Source organism: Halichoerus grypus, chromosome X (genome assembly GCF_964656455.1).
Source record: "Halichoerus grypus chromosome X, mHalGry1.hap1.1, whole genome shotgun sequence".
In the NCBI taxonomy this organism is placed as follows: Eukaryota; Metazoa; Chordata; class Mammalia; order Carnivora; family Phocidae; genus Halichoerus; species Halichoerus grypus.
Genome location: NC_135727.1, coordinates 25,475,650 through 25,487,104, shown reverse-complemented (window position 1 = coordinate 25,487,104; position 11,455 = coordinate 25,475,650). Strand labels below are relative to the sequence as shown.

The window sequence follows — 11,455 nt, the reverse complement described above, 5'->3', positions numbered from 1 at the left end:
GGTTATCTCAAGATTTGGGTATATTATAAATTAACACTTCTAGGAACATTTCTGTATAAGTCTTTGAATATACTTTGTTTTTATTTCTTTGAAGCTAAGAGCTAGTAGCAGAATTGCTGGTTCATGTAGTAAGTGGAAGTGTATGTTTCATATGACAGTAAACTGCCAAAATGGAAGTACCATTTTACATTCCTGTCAGGAGTATTTGAAGGGGTATGTGTACCCCGATGTTTATAGAAGCATTATCAACTATAGCCAAATTATGGAAAGAGCCCAAATGTCTATTGACTGATGAATGGATAAAGAAGATGTGGTATATATGTATAAGTACATATATATAATGGAATATTACTCAGCCATCAAAAAGAATGAAATCTTACCATTTGCAACAATGGGGATGGAGCTAGAGTGTATTATGCTAAGTGAAATAAGTCAGTCAGAGAAAGACAAATATCGTATGATTTCACTTGTGTGGACTTAAGAAACAAAACAGATGAACATAAGGGAGGGGAAAAAAAGAGAGGGAAACAAGCCATAAGAGACTCTTAATGATAGAGAACAAACTGAGGGTTGATGGAGGGAGGTGGGTGGGGGATGGGCTAGATGGGTGATGAGTATTAAGGAAGGCACTTATGATGAGCATTGGGTGTTGTATGTAAGTATTGTACCACATGTTAACTAACTAGGAAGTTGAAAAGAAAAATAAATAAGTAAATCAATTTTTTAAAAATGTCAAAACATGGGGAAAAAAAGGATAGGAGAGCTGAAGCTGCTCCACATCATCATGGATACTTGATTTTGTCAGCCTTTTAATTTTAGACATTTTAGTGAGTATGCAATGATATTACATTGTGACTTTAATTTGCATTTCTCTGATGACTAATGATATTGAACATTTAAAATTTGCATATCTGTAAGGTGCTTATCTTTTATTGTGCAGTGTCTATTCAAATCATTTGCCTATTTTTAATGGGAGTTGTCTTTCATCTATTTGTCATATTGTATGAGTTATTTATATGCTCTTGGTATAAATCCTTTATTTGATATATGCATTGTGAATATTTTCTAAGTTTTAACCTGCTTTTTCATTTTCCTAGTTGTGTCTTTCTAAAAGAAGACATTTTAAATTTTGTTGAAATCAAATTAACTGTTTTTTCTTTATAATTTGTGACATTTGTGCCCTATGTCATGAACCTCTGCCTGACTTAGATTCACAAAAATTTTCTCTCATTTCTCCAAATATCTTTTATGAATTTACTTCTACATTTAGGTTTATGATCCATTTCAAATTTCTTTTTTGGGTATATAAGGTAATGATCAAGGTTCATTTTTCTCCTCCCACGTGGATATCCAGTTGTTTTAACACCATTTTTTAAAAAGCTTTCCCCATCGAATTATCTTGACATTTTTGTTGAAAACCAATTGACCATAAATGTGAAGGTCTATTTCTGGACTATTTATTCTCATCAATTGATCTGTATCTCCATCTTTGCAGCAATATATCACTTTTTTTGATTGTTGTAGAAAAATAGAAGAAATAGAAAGAAGAAGTAGAATAATTCCTTCATTTTTTTTTTCCACAATTGTTTTGGCTATTCTATGTCTTTTGCATTTCCATATAAATTTTAGAATCAACTTGTCAATTTCTATGAAAAAGACTGCTGAGATATTGGTTAGAATTGCATCAATTCTACATACCAACTTAGGGAGAATTGATATCTTAATGCTGAGTCTTCCAATCCATGAGCATCGTATATCTGTAAATTTATTTAGGTTTTCTTTCATTTATCCTGGCAATATCTCATAGTTTTCAGTGTAACAATGATTTTGACCTTGCACATCTTTCATTAAGTTGTAATGATTCTCTGGGCTTTTTTTCCTTTATTATGTTTATATGGAGAACTACACTGATTGATTTTCAAATGATAATCAAACTTTCATCTAGCTTTGTGCAGTGGCAGTATCGTAGCCAATGAGCTTTATCTGAGGTGCGATTATTGCTAATTGAAAACTTTTCCCTAATCAAACTTCCATCTCTAGGGCAGCTCTATTTTCAACCCAAAGATACAAATGTAGTGACCCGAAGGGGTACGTGCACCCTGGTATTTATAGCAGCAATGTCCACAATAGCCAAACTATGGAAAGAACCAAGATGTCCATCGGCAGATGAATGGATAAAGAAGATGTGGTATATATATATAATGGAATATTATGCAGCCATCAAAAGGAATGAAATCTTGCCATTTGCAACAACGTGGATGGAACTGGAGGGTATTATGCTGAGCGAAATAAGTCAATCAGAGAAAGACATGTATCATATGATCTCACTGATATGAGGAATTCTTAATCTCAGGAAACAAACTGAGGGTTGCTGGAGTGGTGGGGGGTGGAAGGGATTGGGTGGCTGGCAGGGTGATAGACACTGGGGAGGTTATGTGCTATGGTGAGCGCTGTGAATTGTGTAAGACTGTTGAATCACAGACCTATACCTCTGAAACAAATAATACATTATATGTTAAAAAAAAAAAAAAAAGAAGATAGTAGGAAGGGAGAAATGAAGGGGGGGAATCGGTGGGGGAGACGAACCATGAGAGACTATGGACTCTAAGAAACAAACTGAGGGTTCTAGAGGGGAGGGGGTGCAGGATGGGTTAGCCTGGTGATGGGTATTAAAGAGGGCATGTACTGAATGGAGCACTGGGTGTTATACACAAACAATGAATCATGGAACACTACATCAAAAACTAATGATGTAATGTATGGTGATTAACATAACATAATAAAATAAAAAAAAACCCTTCCATCTTTAGGATAAATCCACTTGGTCAGAAGGTATTGTCTAATATCTTTTTTGTATTTGATTTGCTAATATTTTTTAATGATTTTTGAGTCTGTGCTCATAAGGAATACTGGTCTGTAATTTTCTTATAATGTTGTCTAGATTTGGCATAAAGGAAATATCAAACTGCTAGAGTGAGCAGAGAAGTGTTCTTTTATCTTATACTTTCTGAAAAAAATTGTGGGTTTTGTATTATTTCTTCTTTAATTATTTGAAAGAATACCTCTGAAGCAATCTGGGCATTGAATTTTGTTAGTAAAAATATTATAAGTTATGAATTCAGGTTATTCATATTTTCTAATTTTTGTGTTAGTTTTAGTGATTTAAGTCTTTCAAGAAGTGTGTTTATTTCATTTAAGTTTTCAAATTTATTGCAATACATTTTATAATAGTCCTTTATTATTTTAAATTATATACGATAATGATGATTTCTCTTTTATTTCTCATATTTCTGGTTTGAGTCTTAACCAATTAGCTGGAAGTTTATTACTTTGTTTATATTTTCAAGGAACCAGCTTTTGGTTTCATTAATTTTTCTCTATTGTTTGTCTGTTTTCTGTTTCACTGGTTACCATTCTTAAATTTATTTCCTTCCTTCTCCTTACTTAGGTTTAGGTTGTTATTTATGTTTATCTTTCTGAGATAAAAGACACTGATTTTAGTCTTTTAAAAAATATATAAACATTTAAAGCTATGAGTTTCTTGCTAAGTATTGTATTATCTGCATTCTATAAATTTTGATATGTTGTGTTTTCATTTTCATACAAGGCAAAACTTTTTCTAATTTCCTTTGTGAATTCCTTTTTGACCCATGACTTATTTCACAATGTGTTGTTTAACATAAATATTTTATAAATTTCCAGATATCTCCCTGGTATTAATTCCTAGTTTAATGTTTCTGTGATCAGCAAACATATACTGTATAACTTGTATTGAAAATTATTGAGATGTGCTGACTTAGCACATGGTCTATTTTTATTAATATTCTCTGTATATTTTAAGGTAATTTTTATTCTCTTGTTGCATTCAGTATCTTATTTTTTACTTTATAAATGTTAATTTAAAATGAAAAAATAATGTTAGGTTATAATATTGGTCAGATCCATAGTAATGTTACCACAGCAAAAATAAATATATAAGGTAGAAGTCAACCTTCACTATATAGTCAGCATCATAATGTGGGGATTGTGGTGATAGCAACATGATTTATTACTTACAATGCAGGAAAAAAAGTGATCATAGCAACATTCTTACTTGTAACTCCTCTTCTGCATCCAGAAACAACTATACTTTTGAGCTGCCATTTATAATTCTGGTTGGAAGTGATCAAATAAAGGATTTAATAAATAAATGAGGATGAAGTGACAAATTTTCCTCAGAGAAGAATTCCAAATCACATATATAGATGTTCTCCACTCCATAAAGTAGAGGATAAGTGATTGGCCCCTATCTCTGGACAATTGCCCGAATCAATCTATATCCTTTGAGTAGCAGTCATGTAGATATTTTTTTCACCTATTTTGTACTACCATAAAGTCAATACTTTTCAATCTTTTTCACAAAGATAACCTGAAGAGCCTAGTCAAATCTATTTTGAAGAAATGCACCATTTCTTTGAGCAACCAGTCAGAAAATAATAACCTATATGACAGTGTTAGTGAACCAATGTTGGCTGTAAGAGTCTTCATTTATTTTTCCAAGTGATCTTGCATCCTTATGTTAATAATATAGAATATTGTTGAGTATTGATGTCAATCTCTCTAGACATTCTTGGATTTTTGGTAAAGTGTCATTTCTAGTCATGAAGCAACACTCCCATTTTCCACAAGTTCTCCATAGTCACTGATTAAGGGCTGTTCAATATTTGCAATTTTTCATCATACCTTAATATGCATTCATTTAGGCAAGGAAATTTGCATTTATTATTGAGCTTATTTTAAGACATTTTATCTCAAGCATATGACATATTTATATAAATATTTGAAAACTCTAACAAAAATAGTGGCAACGATTAAAATGAGATGGCTTTACAAGTTGAAAATATATTCAGACAAGTAGATTTATATTAGTTTTGTCCATTAAAGAGAATGAGCTTGAAAAAAAGAGTCTGAAGGTGAGAGTCATGTTTCTTTTGTCCTAAGAGAGATCTTCAATCATTTCAAAATTATCTCCTTCTTTTTTCAAACTATGCTTCCTTTGGACGGTCTTGCACAAACTTCTTTCCCTATTACTGATGGAAACACAGTTCCACTGATACTTATGAGATGTTACCTATTTCTCAAATGTGTTGGAACAGGATAAAAGGCTAAAAGCTACTGAATTAGGGTGATCACTTTCAAATGCTCTTTCAAAAGAAACAACTGATTTTAAGTGATAATTGTGATGCTCTTAGTTGTGGAATCTCAACTAAATTACCTTCTCTAATTTTGGTTTTTTTTTTTCCCCTGTGAATGTAGGATTATAATACTTAAGAACTTCCCAGTTTTATTGTGGGAATTAGAGTTTATGTATGTAAAATGTTTTGTATATAGTAGATGCTCAATAATAGCAGCTTGCATCGTTATCATCACCATCACTTGAAATTTAGCTACTTCTTGTGAATGTTTGTTCAGTCCCCCTTCCCACACATGAAAGGGTGCAATTGAAAATCAGAATGTTATGTGCAAATGTAAGCCAAGATTCTCTAATTTTTTTTTGATTTGTAAGGCCAAGTTGCATTCATTCACCTTCTTACTCACCAAAATGACTATTTCACACTTGCCCTCTACTCTTCACAAACCTCTATCACCGCCTTCCCCTTTTTCATTCTCAGGTGATAGTCTTTCTTCCAATTTCACTGAGACAATAGAAGCAATCAGAAATGAATTTCCAGAAGCTCCCATCACCACATCTATCCATACTGTATCATATATTTGAAAGTTGCTGAGAGAGTAGATATTTTTTCTCCAAGTTTTTATTTAAATTCAAGTTAGTTAACATATAGTGTAGTAGTGATTCATCACTTACATATAACACCCAGTGCTCATCCCAACAAGTGCCCTGCTTAATGCCCATCACCTATTTAGCCCATTCCCCCACCACCTCTCCTCCAGCAACCCTCAGTTAGATCTCTGTAGTTAAGAGTTTCTTATGGTTTGTCTCCCTCTCTGTTTTTTTTTTTTAAAGATTTATTTATTTATTTATTTAAGAGAGAGAGAGAGAGAGAGGGAGCACATGAGAGGGGGGAGGGTCAGAGGGAGAAGCAGACTCCCTGCTGAGCAGGGAGCCCGACGCGGGACTCGATCCCGGGACTCCAGGATCATGACCTGAGCCGAAGGCAGTCGCTTAACCAACTGAGCCACCCAGGCGCCCACCCTCTCTGTTTTTATCTTCTTTTATTTTTCTTTCCCTTCCCTATGTTCATCGGTTTTGTTTCTTAAATTCACATATGGGTGAAATCATATATTTGTCTTTCTCTGACTGACTTACTTCACTTAGTGAATAATACACTCTAGTTCCATCCACATTGTTGCAAATGGCAAGATTTCATTCTTTTTGATCACTGAGTTATATTCCATTGTGGATGTGTGTGTGTGTGTGTGTGTACCTCAGATCTTCTTTATCACATATAGCCTTTATTATGTTGAGGTATATTCCCTTTAAACCTATTTTGTTGAGAGATTTTACCGTGAATGGATATCGTACTTTGTCAAATACTTTGTTGTGAGTTTTTATCATGAATGGATATTGTACTTTGTCAAATGCTTTTTCTGCATCTATTGAGATGATCATCTGGTTTTTATCCTTTCTCTTGTTAATGTGATATATCATATTGATTGATTTGTGAACATTGAGCCACCATCATATCCTTGAAATAAATTCTACTTAATCATGGTGAGTGATTTTTTTAATGTGTTGTTGGATTCAGTTTGCTAATATTTTGTTGAGGATTTTTGCATCTACATTCATCAGAGATATTGGCCTTTAGTGTCTTTATCTGATTTTGGTATCAGGGAATTGCTGGCCTTGTAGAATGAATTTAGAAGCTTTTCTTCCTCTTCTATTTTTCGGAATAGTTTGAGAAGAATAGGCCTTACTCTTTAAATGTTTGGTAGGATTCACTTGTGAAGAAGTCTGGTCCTGGACTTTTGATTGTTGGGAGTTTTTTTTTTTTTTTTTTTTTTAATTACTAGTTCAATTTTATTACTAGTAATTGGTCCTTCCAAATTTTCTATTTCTTCTTTGTTCGGGTTTGGACGGTTATATATTTCTAGGAATTTATGCATTTCTTGTAGGTTGTCCAATTTACTGGCATATAACTTTTCATAATATTTTCATAATCCTTTGTATATCTGTAGTATTGGCTGTTATTTCTCCTCCTTCATTTCTGATTTTATTTGAATTCTCTCTCTCTCTCCTCTCTCTCTCTTTTTTTTGGATGAGTCTTGCTAAATGTTCATCAATTTTATTGATCTTTTCAAAGAGCCAACTCTTGGTTTTATTTATAAATCTGTTCTACTGTTTTTTAGTTTCTATTTCATCTATTTCTGCTCTAATCTTTATTATTTCCCTTCTTCTGCTGCCTTAGGCTTCTTTTGTTCTTTTTCTAGCTCCTTTAGGTGTAGGTTAGGTTGTTTGTTTGAGATTTTCTTTGCTTCTTGAGGTAGGCCTGTATTGCTATAATCTTCCCTCTTAGAACAGCTTTTGCAGCATCCCAAAGATTTTGGACCATTGTGTTTCATTTTTATTTGTCTCCATATATTTTTTATTTCCTCTTTGATTTCTCAGTTGATCCATTTATTGCTTAGTAGCATGTTATTTAGCCTCCATATATTTGTGTTCTTTCCAGATTTTTTCTTGTGATTATCTTCTAGTTTTATATTGTAGTTAGAAAAGATGTATGATATAATTTAATGTTTTTGAATTTATTGAGACTTGTTTTGTAGTCCAATATGTTATCTATTCTGGAGAATGTTCCATGTGCAGTTTAAAATAATGTGCTTTCTGCTGTTTTTGGATATAATATTCTTAATATATCGTTAGGTCCATCTGATCCCATGTGTCATTCAAAGCTACTGTTTCTGTGCTGATTTTCTGTTTGAATGATTTATCTCTTGATGTAAGTGGGGTGTTAAAATCACCTATTATTGTATTACTGTGAATTTCTTCCTTTATATCTGTTAATAATTGCTTTATGTCTTTAGGTGTTCCCATGTTGGGTGCATAAATATTTATAATTGTTACATTCTCTTGTTGGATTCTTTCCTTTATCATTATGTAGTGTCCTTGTTGCCTCTTGTTGCAGTTTTTGTTTTAAAGCCTATTTTGTCCAATATAAATATTGCTACCTCAGCTTTCTTTTTGCTTCCATTTATATGGTGAATGTTTTTTTCACCCCTTCACTTTCAATCTGCATGTGTCTTTAGGTCTGAAGTGAGTCTGCTGTAGGCAGCATATTGATGGGCCTTGCTTTTTTATCCATTCAGTCACTTTCTGTCTTTTGATGGGAGCATTTAGTCCATTTACATTGAACGTAATTATTGATAGGAATGTACTTATTGCCATTTTGTTACTTGTTTTATGGTTGTTTTTGTAGTTCTTTTTTGTTACTTCCCTTTTCACTTGCTCTCTTTCCTTGTGGTTTGATGGCTTTCTTTAGTGATATGAGTGGATTCCTTTCTCTTTATTTTTTGTGTATGTTATAGGTTTTTGATTTATTGTTACTATTAGGTTCATATATAACATCTTATGCATATGGCAGTCTATATTAAGTTGATGGTTGCTTAAATTTGAGCCTATTCTAAAAGCACTAAATTTTTTTTCCGTACCCCTCCATGTTTTATGTATGTGATGTAGTTGCACTGATGTCACTGTTATCTAGGTGTGTCCATTACACAAAGTGAGCTTAGGATCCTCTTACTTTGCCATATTCCCAGAAGTCCCCGCAACATCATTGTTTAGAATAGTACTTGACTTTTTGTTCATGCTTTATAAATATTTGTTGAATAACTAAACATTGTCCTAGTATTGTCATATTTTTTTCCCCAAGAGAGAATCATCAGTAAATGTATGCAAAATACATTTAGAAATTATTGTACCATTTTCTCCAAATCTTCTTAAGAGTGTAATTTACAGATAGTAAAATTTGCCTTTTTAATTGTAAAGTCCTGAAAATGCACAAATGTGTACAGTTGTTTAACCACTGCCACAATCATGATAGAACAGTTGCATCACCCCAAAATTTCCCCTGTGTCCTTTTGTAGTTCATTGTTCCCTCACATCCCTAGAATTTGGCAAGTAGTGTGTACGTGTGTTTGAATCTATACTTTTATCTTTCTAACAATGATATATAAATAAAATCATAGTATATAACCTTTTGACTCTAGCTTCTTCCACTTAGCATAATGTACTTGACACACATCCAGGTTATTGTAGTAATCAGTAATTTGTTGCTTTTTATTGCTGAGTATTATTTCATTACGTTGTGCAGATGAACTGCAATTTGTTTATCCACTTCCCAGTTATAAAACATTTGTGCTGTTTTCATATTTTGGTGATTACAAATATTACTAATTACTAATATTGCTAATAAAAATTTGTGTAAGATTTTTGTGTAAATTTAAGTTTTCATTTTATTTTGGTAAACATGTAAGTGTGAGGTTTATAGGTTGTGTGGTAAGTTTGTTTTAACTATAAAAAATGTAATTAAATTTAATTTGACTATACAAAATTTCCACTTTGAAAAATATTTTGAGATCCATCTGATGAATGTGCATTCTAGTCACTCTATATCCTTGCACTTGGTATTGTCAGTTTTGTTTTTTTTAAGCCATTGTAATATGTTTGTAGTAAAATTTCATTGTGGTTTTAATTTAAATTTCCATAATGGTTATGATGTTGAGCATAATTTTATGTGCTTATTTTTCATCTGTATGTTTTTTGGAAAAACATTTTTTTCAGATCTTTTGTTGATATTTTCATTGGATTTTTTTCCTTTTATTGAATTCTGAGAGCTCATTATAAATTCTGGATACAAGCACTTTATCAGATTTATGATTTGAAAAGCATTTTGTTATTCTGTTGCTTGTCTTTTCGTTCTCCTAACAGCTTTTGGTGCCATATCTGAGAAAGGTGTGCCTAAGCCAAGGTCATAAAGATTTTCTTTTAGTTTTCTCCTAGAAGTCCACTTTAAGTATTTTCAACTTATTCAAATTTTATAGAAGTGTTATAATCTGTGAAGTAAATGTGACCTGTGGTTTGCATTTTGTGACCTCTAGTCTATAGTATAATCTGGAAGTCATCAATAGAAAAAAAGACAAACAAAACACAACAACTGTATTTTAGGGCAATCAAATGATGACATGAAAGGTAAGTACTTTTAAAATAGTATACATTGGCAGTCTTAAGGGGGAAATACATAGCCATCCAAGCCTCTCTCAAAAAATTAGAAAAATCCCAAATGCACAAGCTAACAGTACACCTAAAGGAGCTGGAGAAAGAACAGCAAATAAAACCTAAACCAAGCAGAAGAAGAGAAATAATAAAGGTTAGAGCAGAGATAAATGAAATAGAAACCAGAAAAACAGTAGAACCAATCAACGAAACTAGAAGCTGGTTCTTTGAAAGAATTAATAAGATCAATAAACCACTGGCCAAACATCCAAAAGAAAAGAGAAAGGACCAAAATTAATAAAAATCATGAATGAAAGGGGAGAGATCATGACTAACACCAAGGTTATAGAAACAATTATTAGAAATTATTACCAGCAACTATATGCCAACAAATTAAGCAACCTGGAAGAAATGTATGCCTTCCTGGAAACTTACAAACTACCAAGAGTGAAACAGGAAGAGATAGACAATCTGAATAGACAAATAACCAGTAACAAAATTTAAGCAGTAATCAAAAACCTCCCCAAAACAAAAGTCCAGGGCCAGATGGCTACCCAGGGAAATTCTACCAAACATTTAAAGAATAAATAATACCTAATCTACTGAAGTTGTTTAAAAGATAGAAACATAAGGAAAACTTCCAAACGTGTTCTATGAGGCCAGCATTCCCCTGATCCCAAAATCAGGCAAAGACCCCATCAAAAAGGAGAATTATAGACCAGTATCCCTGATGAACATGGATGCCAAAATACTCAAGAAGATCCTAGTAATAGGACCCATTAGTACATTAAAAGGATTATTCATCACAACCAAGTAAGTTTTATGCCTGGAATGCAAGGGTTGTTCAACATTCACAAATCAATCAACACGGTAGAGCACATCAATAAAAGACAAGAAGCATATGATCCTCTCAATTGATGCAGAAAAAGCATTTGACAAAATAGAACATCTGTTCCTGATTAAAACTCTTCAGAGTATAGGGATAGAGGGAACATTCTCCAAATTCATAAAAACCATCTATGAAAAGCCCAGAGCAAATATCATTATCAATGAGGAAAAGCTGAGAGCTTTGCCCTTAAGGTCAGGAATGCAACAGGGATGCCCACTTTCACCACTAGTGTTAAACATAGTGCTAGAAGTCCTAGCAACAGCAATCAGACAACAAAAAGAAAGGGGAGAGATCATGACAAAAGGCATAAAAGGCATCCAAATTGGCAAAGAAGAAGTCAAACTCTCCCTCTTCAC

At 32.8% G+C, this 11,455-nt stretch overlaps 1 non-coding gene across 1 annotated transcript; it reads left to right on the top strand.

The window, feature by feature from the left end:
* Nucleotides 1-1,943: 1,943 nt before the first annotated feature.
* LOC118555506 (U4 spliceosomal RNA) lies at nt 1,944-2,090 on the top strand. Its single transcript, XR_004927024.1, has one exon. It is a non-coding gene; the product is annotated as a U4 spliceosomal RNA (small nuclear RNA).
* The last annotated feature ends 9,365 nt before the right edge of the window (nt 2,091-11,455 follow it).